The following is an 11,335-nucleotide window of genomic DNA, read 5'->3' as shown; positions in this document are numbered from 1 at the left end:
TCATATCAGTTTGCAAAGCATGTCGACCGCACGCACGCAAGACGGCGTGACGGATACGATTCATCAAGATTGTGGACTGCAGAAGCCCGTAATGGAACATCTACATTCATCCATCAATTCTAGTCCACCACTTCATCGTCAATACGAACATGGAGTTGATAGGGTATTCATTCAACATGATCGCCAGTGTTTTGGGGTTCATCTAGAACCCTGAAAATAATCCGGGTATGCATAAACAATACGCTTTCCTCTCATTGCATTACAACAGTCATACACTTTGTTCACTCACGTTGTAATGAATAAATAATGTATCATTAGATTCGTCAACAATATCTTACGAATAATAGGAATCAAAGATTATACATTGTAGAGACAATACAGATAGAACATGAAACAATAATGAATCAGAACAGTCGGGGATCATGTATATGCAAAACAGAGAACTTTCATTTCATTATCAGATCACAAATACAATCTCATCATCTCATTACAACAACATCTAAATTGAATCCCATTTCATCTCTTGCATGCATGAAAGAGAATTGAAGGGGTACACCCAATAGATGGTGTCCCTTCCTATCTAGATCCTATACAGATAAATATGGATTAGTACATTTATTGATTGGCATAGATTATTTACCACTTTCTCTTTATGAACAATGTACGTGCAATCGCTACTTTCTCAAGGTTGATATTTGCAATAGGTAGACACAATTGGTCTCTCCATGACTTGAGAATTAGCCTATGGCAAGCTTTGGATATAAAGTTTACATGCACAAACACCCCAAAGTTAAACCCATGCATAGAGTGGCCACACTGGGACCATCGGATATAACACTCATCTATGATGTACCCATGGCAGATTGTGCACATACAACCCTACATCAGAGGAGAAGTTCTTCTAATTTAACTATTACAATGGCGGTCAATATCATAGTCTCACCTAGTACATGAGCAAGCTCTTTCTTGATTCCCTTCTTCCTCATCATGAGAGCACAGATGTTCTCATTCACTGCTCCACTTGCTTCTCACTAACAACAACAGCTCTAATTCTTTTACCTACACAATTGAATCTCTTTAAATTCTTTAGCAACTTTATCATAAACCTCTTGCAAGATCATTAGAGTAGTTTGGGTTTTAGAAAGGATGGAGGACTTCCTCCTTAAATTTTCAAGAGCCACAGCATGTTGCTCCTGTAACTAAACTATAGGGCATTGTTCTTATCTTCCCAATATTGTACCTTCTCTTTTCAATATTGCACATTCTCATTCTTGTTGTGTGCATTTTTCCTACTCTCTTCCCGATCTACATCCTTCATGAATTTAAAGCACTTTTGTAGCTCCTACATCACTACTCTGATTTGTGCAATGTCCCTTCTCAATTGATCTATAAGATCATTTTTCTGCAGTCTCAGATGTTAGTTTGGATCTGCCATCCTGTACATTCTTCAAGTTGTTTAGCATAGTCTTGGAGATCTCCCTTGAGAAAAAGGCTAGACATTTGTTCAGTTACTCTACTGCTTCTTGAACTTGTTGAAACTTCACGATTCCTCTCATATCAAGAAAGAAATGCCTTATGTCCTTCGAAATAACCTGAACATATTATGGCAAGTTCAAATCCTTAACTTCATTGTCTCTACTAGTCTAAGCTTTGAGGACTAAAGGTCCTTTTTCCTCCATGCCTTCTCCAAGTAATGAGGTTGTGAATTGCCAAAGCCGAGCATCTTTTCAATCAAGATATCGTCGACAAGAGTTTTTTTATCATTATAGACAATATAGTTGATAGAGAACCATATCAGGCTTCTAAAGTTGGATGGGACCATGTTTCATGGTTTCAAGATGGTATGAGCTAGATTGAAGCTAGATGGAACTATGTTTTCATGATTTCAAGATGGGAAGAGCTGGATGGTGAGTGTTAGACTCAGTATATCCACTAGAGGGATCCATTGGAGAGGGGTTGGATGGTGAGCTAGAGGATCTATTAGGGAGGGTTTGCACAGTGAGCCAAGGGGATGCATTTGGGATAGAATGGATTGCAAACCAGAGGGATCCATTAGGGAGGGGCTCGATGGCAAATCTCAGTGTTTCCAAAGGGACCTATTGTGAGAGGGAATAGAAGTTACATAAGGAGATAAACATTGCAAGAAGTTGGAGATGGCTAAGTGCAAAGGAGTGTGCAAGGGCATAAGTTCAAGAACTGCAAGGGAGTAAAATGGTGCAAGGGTGGCATCAATTTAAGAAGAATGTAATGATTCAAACTACAACCATGATGACAACCACCGAGCTTACATACAGAGTAAGTAGAGTGAGTAGTTAATTATTGATCAATCGAGACTTAATTTGGCAGACCAACCATTGGGGATGCAGTCACTTGGTTGGCGTGCATTGGACACAAGTAATTGGCTCAAAGTTTGATTGATTGGTTGAGTGCAAGGGAGTGTGCAAGGGCATAAGGCCAAGAACTACAAGAGAGTGTACAAGATGGCATCAATTTAAGAATGTAATGATGATTCAAATTGCAGCCACCATGACAACCATTGAGCTTGCATGCACCATTGGACTTGCATGCAAAGTAAATAGAGTGAGCAATTATGAGTCACTGAGACTTAATTTGGCAGCCCATCCACTGGGAATGAAGCCATATTTTTGGAATGCATTGAACGCAAGTATACAATTGAATTTTGATTGGTTGGTTGAGTGCAAGGGAGTGTGCAAGGGTGTAAGATCAAGAACTGCAAGGGAGTGTACAGGGGTGGCATCAATTTAAGAATGTAATGATGATGAGATGATGATTCAAACTATAACCATGATGATAACCATCAGGTTTGCATGCAAAGTAAATAGAGTAAGCAGTTAATTACCAGTCATCAAGACTTAATTTGATGGCCCAACCATTGGGAATGAAGCCACCTGGTTGGCATGCATTGGACACAAGTATACAACTCAAATTTTGATTGATTGGATGCAACTTATGATTATTTAGTCATCCCATTGGGTTGGCATACGTGATTAATTCGCCTTAAATTTGGTGGCTGGGAATGATGCCATCATGTGAAGGCATGCATGATTAATTCAGCGTGAATTTTATTTCATTGAAGGGAACTCGTGATTATCTTAACACATGCATAAAAGATCGATTGAAGTCTAATTCCACCCACTACAATGAGTTACCTATCGCCATCATAGTTTTGTAGGTGAATCATGCCATCAAGACTTGACAATATGGCCCTTGCCCCTAAAGGGGAGCCCTCAAGGGCCATATTGACTTTGATTGATTGAAGGCAACTCATGATAATTTGGGTATGCCAATTGGTCAAATGGCACGTGTTTGACTAGGAAGTATTGTAGGCTGAAAGTTTCTTCATAATCAATGCCATATGTCTGTGCATACCCCTTGACAACTAATCTTGCCTTGTATCTATTCACAGAACCATCTGCATTGTGCTTGATCTTATAAACCCACTTACAGCCAATTGCATTCTTGTCCTTAGGCAAAGGCACCAATTCCCATGTAGGATTTGCATCCAAGGCATCCATTTCTTCATCCATGGCTTTCTCCCATTTTTCATTTCCCATGGCTTGCTCAAAAGAAGTGGGTTCTGGTTCCTATTTCACTTTGACCATATAGGCATAGTGAATGGCTGTAAATCCATCATATTTCAGCCTATCCATAGGATACCTAACCCTGGTAGACCTGCGCAAAATAGGCTCACTTCGAGGTGCTCTCAAAACATCCCTGGTCTTCCTTACTCCAGGTGTAACAACAGAAGGAATACCCAACTCATCATCAATGCTCTGCTCTGAGCCACTGGATTCACCATCCACATAAGAGTGACCTGCATTCACATCAAACATGGGCTGATCTACCTTCTCTTTTCCTTTTCGTGATACCTGCGTACCACTATCTGCATTGCTTTGAGGAGATTCTCCTGATCTCAATCTACCTATCCATGGCAAAGTATGTGAACCACTGCTAGAGGACACTGCAGGTCCACTGATATTTTGTGATTACTGCTGTGAATTTTGTGCAGCATTACCATTTTGTACATCTACATCAATCATCGCATTTACTGGTTTATACCAGCTGCTCATCTCATCAAAAACAACATCTCTGCTCACTGTGAACTTACGTGTAGAAGGGTTATAGCATCTATACCCTTTCTACTGTAGAGAATAACCAATAAAGATGCACTTCTCAGCCTTTGGATCCAACTTGGACTTCAACTCATCTGGCACATGAAGATAGGCAATGCAACCAAAAATTTTCAAATGAGAAATGTCTAGTTTCCTACCAGTATACATCTCCTCTGGCGTCATGCCATGTATTGCTGCAGTGGGAGTCCTGTTCATTATATAAACTGCTGTAGCAACTGCTTCAGCCCAATAATAATCTGGTAGATCTTTTTCATTTAGCATGGCCCGAGATACCTCTCCAATATGCCTGTTTTTCCTTTTTGCAATTCCATTTTGCTGTAGGGTATGACTGCATGAATATTGCTGCTTTATGCCATGCTCCTGCAGGAACCTTGCAAACTCATTTGAGAGGTACTCTCCCCCTCCATCTGACCTTAGGCATTTTATTTGCAGGCTTGTTTCTTTTTCAACCATAGCTTTAAAAGCTTTGAAGTGCCCAAACACTTCACTTTTCTTTTTCATAAAATACACCCAAAGTTTTCTGTTGAAGTCATCAATAAATGTGACAAAATAGTGACAGCCTCCAATAGATGCAGCTTTAGTAGTCCACACATCAGAGTGGATTAATTCCAATGGCTTTTTACTCTCTTGAACATGCTTAGGAAATGGTTTCCTTGCCTGTTTTCCAAATTGACAGGCTTCACACACCTTATGCATTTCTGCAACCTTGAATTTAGGCAATCCTGCAACAATATTTTGGGCCTGTATTGATTTAAGTCACTGTACATTAACATGACCAATGCGTTTATGCCAGATATCAATATTTGCAACTACACCGGTCCCATGTGCAAACATTGCTGCACTCAATTCAGGCATGTCTACATCCAACGTAAACATCCTGCCCTTCTTCTTTCCTTTTGCTATCAAGCGACCATTATTTTTCATATCCTCAACAAAGCATCCATGAGGATTGAATCTGACCTGCAAGCCCTGCTCAACCATTTGACCAACAGAAACCAGGTTCTTGGTGATGTTCGGGACATGAAATACATCAGACAAGTATTTCTTTTTCCCATCCTGCATAGACAAAGGAATTTTGCCAATCTGCACAATAGGATGTGCACTATCATCACCAGTCTCCACAAATCCTAGTTTTTCCATTTTCCTTGCATCCTGCATCCATTTAGCATGACCTGTCATGTGGTTTGATGCACCTGAGTCAACATACTTGTCACAGAATTTGTCATATGCTATACCATAAACAAATGCTCATTTCTGTCATCACCCTATCTACTAGAGGATGCATAATTGCCTTGCTGCAATTTTCCATTCATAATGTCATTCTGCTTTTTGTAGCTGTCTTTAGCCATATGCCCCATTTTACCACAGTAGTAGCATTCAACATTGCTGTTTGCATTTTGGCCTCTCTGCCATCCACCATGACCAATTTGGCTCCCCCTGCCTCTAGAGTTACCACGTCCTCCTGCATAGGACTGGTTTTCTTGAGTTTGCTGCATATTCTAATTTCTACCATGGCCTCCAGATCGGCCTCCTCTACCTCTGCCTCTACCCCTTCCAGCATTTGAGTAGAAGACAGTTTCTTTTGAAGTTCCTCCTGCAGATGATGCGCCACCATTTCTCTGCTCTTCAGAAATTAGAAGAGCAATCAACTCCTCAAAATCAGGAAATTTTTCACGGACGGCAATGGATGTCCGGAACTATGCATAATCCTTTCCTAGACCATTCAAGGTCACAAAAACTAAATCTTCATCATCCACTGGCGACCCAATGGAAGCAAGTGCATCCGCAATTTTCTTCACCTTCATGTGGTAGTCACTGATGCTCACCAAGACCAACAGATCCACTCCCTATAGGATCTCCTAGCACAAGAGAGGAGCCTCACAGTCTCCCTCCAAGATGAGAGACAGCATGCCACCGGCCACTCGGAAGAGTCTGGGTTGGAAGACCGCGAGCAGTAGGAGTTCACGATGTATCGGGAGGTGTCTCCATAGTTAGCCAGGTATACACTTGCACCACGCACCATCATCCAAATCCTCCAAATGCACTTTGATGCACTCCACGCACAAAACCTCACCTTCTACCTAGACCTCACTACTCCACTACTGCCCAATGCCCTTCAAACCATCCTCCATCGTAATCCCGACCACTACCGCCCCATCTTAGCCATGTCATATTTTTCTCTTGATCTTCAACCCACCTCCCTATCTCTTCTTTGCCCCTCTGATCTATAAACCCTATCTGCCCATCCCATTCTTCTCAACTTTCAAGGTTGGTGCCGCATCACCACTGAGTCCTTCAATTATCTCGTAGACGATGAGGTGATGCAACTCGCAAAGCCCAAAGAGCTCATGCCATGGATTTGCACTCCCAAAATTCTACATGCAGACATAACTTGGATGCAGACCTATGGCAGAGTCTAAGTAGTCCAAGCTCAAGGACACCTTGCGGCCTACCAGACCACCACCTATCGTCCCCTCAGAATAATAATAATGTTTAATCGGGTGCTGCAAGCTCTCCAAGACTCACTTGAGTCCTTGGTGAGCAATTTTGAAACAATTCACATAGCATACCTCTCCCCCCATCAATGAGGGGAGGGGGCCACTTTTTGAAATTTGAATTTTAAATTTTGAATCTCCCTCCCTCCCTTTGTCTCTCCATCCCTCCCGCTCCTCCTCCTCCCTCCTCCCTCTCCCCTCCTCCCCCTCCTTCTGGCTCCTCCTCCCTCCTTCCTCTCCCCTCCCCAAAGAAATAACCTAGGATGAAGAAAAAAATGCAATCACCCTCTTTCATACCACTGCCCCCCTGTTGATATTCCATTACCACCTCCACTAGATCCCACCCAACCCACCCAACAAGCTACCCAACCTCCTCTCCCTCGGACAACACTACCCGAGTACTCCACAATGCCTCCAACACCACCACTACACAGCAAAGGCCTTCCCCGTCCATCACCTTCAATGCTCCAGTCACCTCCCTGATGAGGCATTCAACATGCTGCTCAAAGCAGCACATTTTGTACAAAGCACCGATGTCACGACTCCTACAGGCCCCACAAAGATAGAGCCAATGCCGCTCACAAATGATGAAGCTCTGCCATCCCCGCCAAGGTCTCCTCTTGAAGATCTTCATTGGCATCTGGACTTACAGTCCTTCGAAGAGTTACCGGATAGTGCACTCATGCACCACTGGAAGCGCCAACTCAAGGGCTCCAACCTCCATCTCTATGAAATTCTGGAGGTGCTTCCTTTCACACAATTCATCACACAGTCATTCAGCAAGTGCATCCTAAGTGCACAAGAAGAGGATAATACACCACAACACGTGAGTCACCCACTGAGACCACACCATAGACCTTAAATTTGTAAACTGTAATATTTTAGAGAATGGCATTGTTGTTCTACCACTTTGGTAAATCTGTAACAAATATCGTAAGGAATAACTAAGTACAACTATCTAAGGTTAGATCAAGAGTATGATTTGAGAAGGAAACCAAAAGCTACTATCTCTATTAGTTAAGAAATCATCATTTTTTTCTAATAAAAGATAGTGAATAGGTTGAAGACCATATATACCTAAAATAGTTGAATTTAATATTGTTAGAATCCTTGCTAACTGAGATCACAATTATATATTTAGAACATCAGCTACCTGCACTTCTATAAGACCAACTTTCAATTGTATTGATGTTATGAGAGAAACTGAGTATTGAGTAAGAACTACCAGAATGCACTTGATCTTGGGATTTATAAACAATTGAGGATATTATCATTCTAATTATCATTTTAAAAAAAATTAATGCCTTTGATTTCTTGTACTCGTTGAGATTATTTCCACCAATATGCTTAGAGAAATTTATATCAACCATGTGTAGCGAAAATATAACAAGTCTATTTGACAAAGAGAACCTTTTCTTATTACTACTTTACTTGTTTGGCTTGGTGCTTCCACCTGCACTACTTACTCCGAGGCCTTCCAAGTCCTTTGTAAGCCACATTAGTCAGGCAAGAGAGCATGGATAAGCCAACCTTTTTGACTTTGCCTCAACCTGACCGCTCCGAGAAGATGCATCCCCCTACCCATCCCCAGAATGCCCCCCCTAAAATCACCCCTCCTACTCAACTAGCAGACGCACGAAGTTTCTACCTTCCCCTGCTCCCTTGCTCGATGCTACCTAAATTGCATCGCCATTATGATGCTGTCCGAAAGGCCTACGACCCTTGGTTGATAGCTTGTTTGTAGCCACCAAATGAAGCATCCAAGTAGTTGCTCATTCAATCGAACGCCCCATTGTTTGTTTGTTTGGCAATGCCGGATGCGATGCATCACAAGGTATTGCCCTTGTGTAAGATGATCGCCTTGCTGGGCATCCTGGATGACTTGAGTGAAGATTTGTTGCTTTTGGCCGATGATTTGACGTCAGGAAAGGAGTACTATGACTATATCCTGTCTCTGCTAGAAGGCTGGCCTTGCTCCTCCAACAATTACTTGAAGATCAGCGATCTATAGCAATTGTCTGAATAGCTGCTCTATGTATGGACAGAAATCCGCTCCTCCATGTCCTCACAGCTGCAAAAGCGTTTCATTAATAGTGTGAAAGATTTCTTCTATGCCTTACTCCTGGAGTCTCGGTTGTGCCGAGAGAAAGGTATTGTCGATCTTGCAACTTACCAGTCTTTCCAGAAATTCAATGGCGAGGGCTACGTATTCATGATCATGGCAGAATATGGTAATGATCTGGATCTAGAGGACAAGATTCTTGCAGATCCTGCTATTGTCAAGCTTCAAGAGCTCGTAGCTTATCACATAGCCTATGTGAACGACCTTCTATCCTTTTGAAGAGAATTTTGCGAAGGCCAATATCAAAATCTGCCATCCGTACTGGGTGTCCTCCACAATTACAGCCTGCAGGAGTCCATATACCAAGTCAGTAACATGATACACACCTTGGATGATGAGTTTGTAAGTTTGCAAAACAAGGTTCTGAATTTCGATCAGCTGGAACAGACCGAGGCTGAGGTCCTATGTGGATGTCTTAGGCTATATGATGTCTAGGTTCTTGGATTGGGCTTATCAAACTGTGTGATACCACGGCGTCAACAATCATCTCACGCTATGAGATGTATTGGTGAGCTTACTTCATAAGTGTTCAAGTGGGGTGAGATGGGCTATGAGAGGTGAAAATTTGATCTTGTAAGTCTATCTATATGTCACAAAAGCTCACTATGTATGTGCTATGAAGTAAAATTTCCCTTGCTCAAGAAAAGGTGTTGCTAATCAATTCTTTAAAATCTATTTAGCACAAGAATGCATAGGTGTATAAGGACATGATTATACCATTCTACAAAACAAAGAAAAGGTGCTGCTAATCAATTCTTTAAAATCTATTTAGCACGATAACTTTAAAAATGAAAATCTCTCTCTCTCTCTCTCTCTCTCTCTCTCTCTCTCTCTCACATGCGCACACACACACACACACACCCCATAAAAGCATAACATGCATGTCGAGCACCATTTCTTATCACTCATTCAATTCTTGGTCACATATTCCTCCTCATTTGCAAAAGATAAATTGTATGAACAAATGATGGGGAACATGGGGAACCTTATTGAGAATGTTCCAATGAGTTATGTAATTACCTACACATATTTCTATACCTCAACTACGATTGTTCTCACCTGACAAAGATGGTATTGATGTGCTTTCTTTGGTGCAACAAATTCCTAATGATGAAGGGATAACTTCTTTTAAGCTACCTCCATCCATAAATGCCTTGGATTTGTACAATATTATCAAAGCTATAGACTTTATTAATGGGATGCATTTATTAGCATGCGGAGTGTGCTATATTCTCTTTGCACAGGCTTATTAATGGGATGCACTTACAACATGTGCACTCAAGTGGTTCACCTCTCAAAAAATTAATGTACAACGTGCATTCAAAACAAGGGGTATTTTTTATAAAATATTATATATATATATATACACATATTATATATATATATATATGTATATGTATGTATGTATGTATGTATGTATGTATGTATATGCATATATATGTATGTATATGTGTGTGTGTGTGTGTATATATATATATATATATATATATATATATGTATGTATGTATGTATGTATGTATGTATGTATGTATATGTAAATATATATATGTATGTATATTATATATATATATATATATGTATGTATGTATGTATATATATGTATATGTATGCATGTATATATATGTATATATATGTATATATGTATATATGTATACGTGTGTGTGTATATATATATCTGTGTGTGTGTGTGTGTGTGTGTGTGTGTGTGTGTGTACGTATATGTATATGTATCTATATAATATTCATAGGAGCAAAATAAAAGATGGAGACTCACACACAGTTCCATACACAAACCATCCCCAACCATCACCCAAGGTGTAATACACAAAACAACCCTAAGCCCCCCTTGGGTCTTCTAAGGCCTATAGTGAATGTATATCTTTCACAGTCTAATGACCCTATTCGTGTGGATGATAGCTAGTATGAGATCATCCACGAGGTGTACCAAGTAGGCCTCAATTGCATTCTACAAGGGAAGAAAGGCATTTTCTAAATATGCCGGGGGGCCTCCACAACCCCTCGCCTCAACCACATATACATTGTGCTTTGTTGGTTAAGATCCTGCATGATCCGATGTACCACTCTAGCAAAACTCATCTTTGGGATAAGTAGATCGATTGACTTCTAAAACCTCTAAATTTACCAAAGTGCCACAATACCTAGTTTGAACCTATATTTCTTCACTATAAGAGGACCTCTTTGGCCTAGACATAGAGGTGGCTGATGTGCTCTCCTTGGGGTGGGGGTGGGAAGAGGTGGCTGCTATTTGATTCCCTAAGGGTGTCCTTGAGCTTGAATCTCTTTCTATATACATATGTATACATACATACATATACATATATATACATATATATATACGTATATATATGTATATATATGTATATATATGTATATATATGTATATATATGTATATATGTATATATGTATATATGTATATGTGTGTGTGTGTGTGTAATATTCATAGGAGCAAAATAAAAGATGGAGACTCACACACAGTTCCATACACAAACCATCCCTAACCATCACCCAAGGTGTAATACACAAAACAACCCTAAGCCCCCCT

At 40.6% G+C, this 11,335-nt stretch overlaps 1 pseudogene; it reads left to right on the top strand.

The window, feature by feature from the left end:
* LOC147899160 (microbial Terpene synthase-like protein 1) overlaps positions 1–8,990 on the top strand; it is a 13,328-nt pseudogene extending 4,338 nt beyond the window's left edge.
* The last annotated feature ends 2,345 nt before the right edge of the window (positions 8,991–11,335 follow it).

The sequence above is a fragment of the Dipteris shenzhenensis genome, chromosome 8, assembly GCF_047967505.1.
Source record: "Dipteris shenzhenensis isolate YYH24624 ecotype China chromosome 8, Dip_SZ_1.0, whole genome shotgun sequence".
NCBI classification, from domain to species: Eukaryota; Viridiplantae; Streptophyta; class Polypodiopsida; order Gleicheniales; family Dipteridaceae; genus Dipteris; species Dipteris shenzhenensis.
This window is presented reverse-complemented; position numbering and strand designations above follow the sequence as displayed.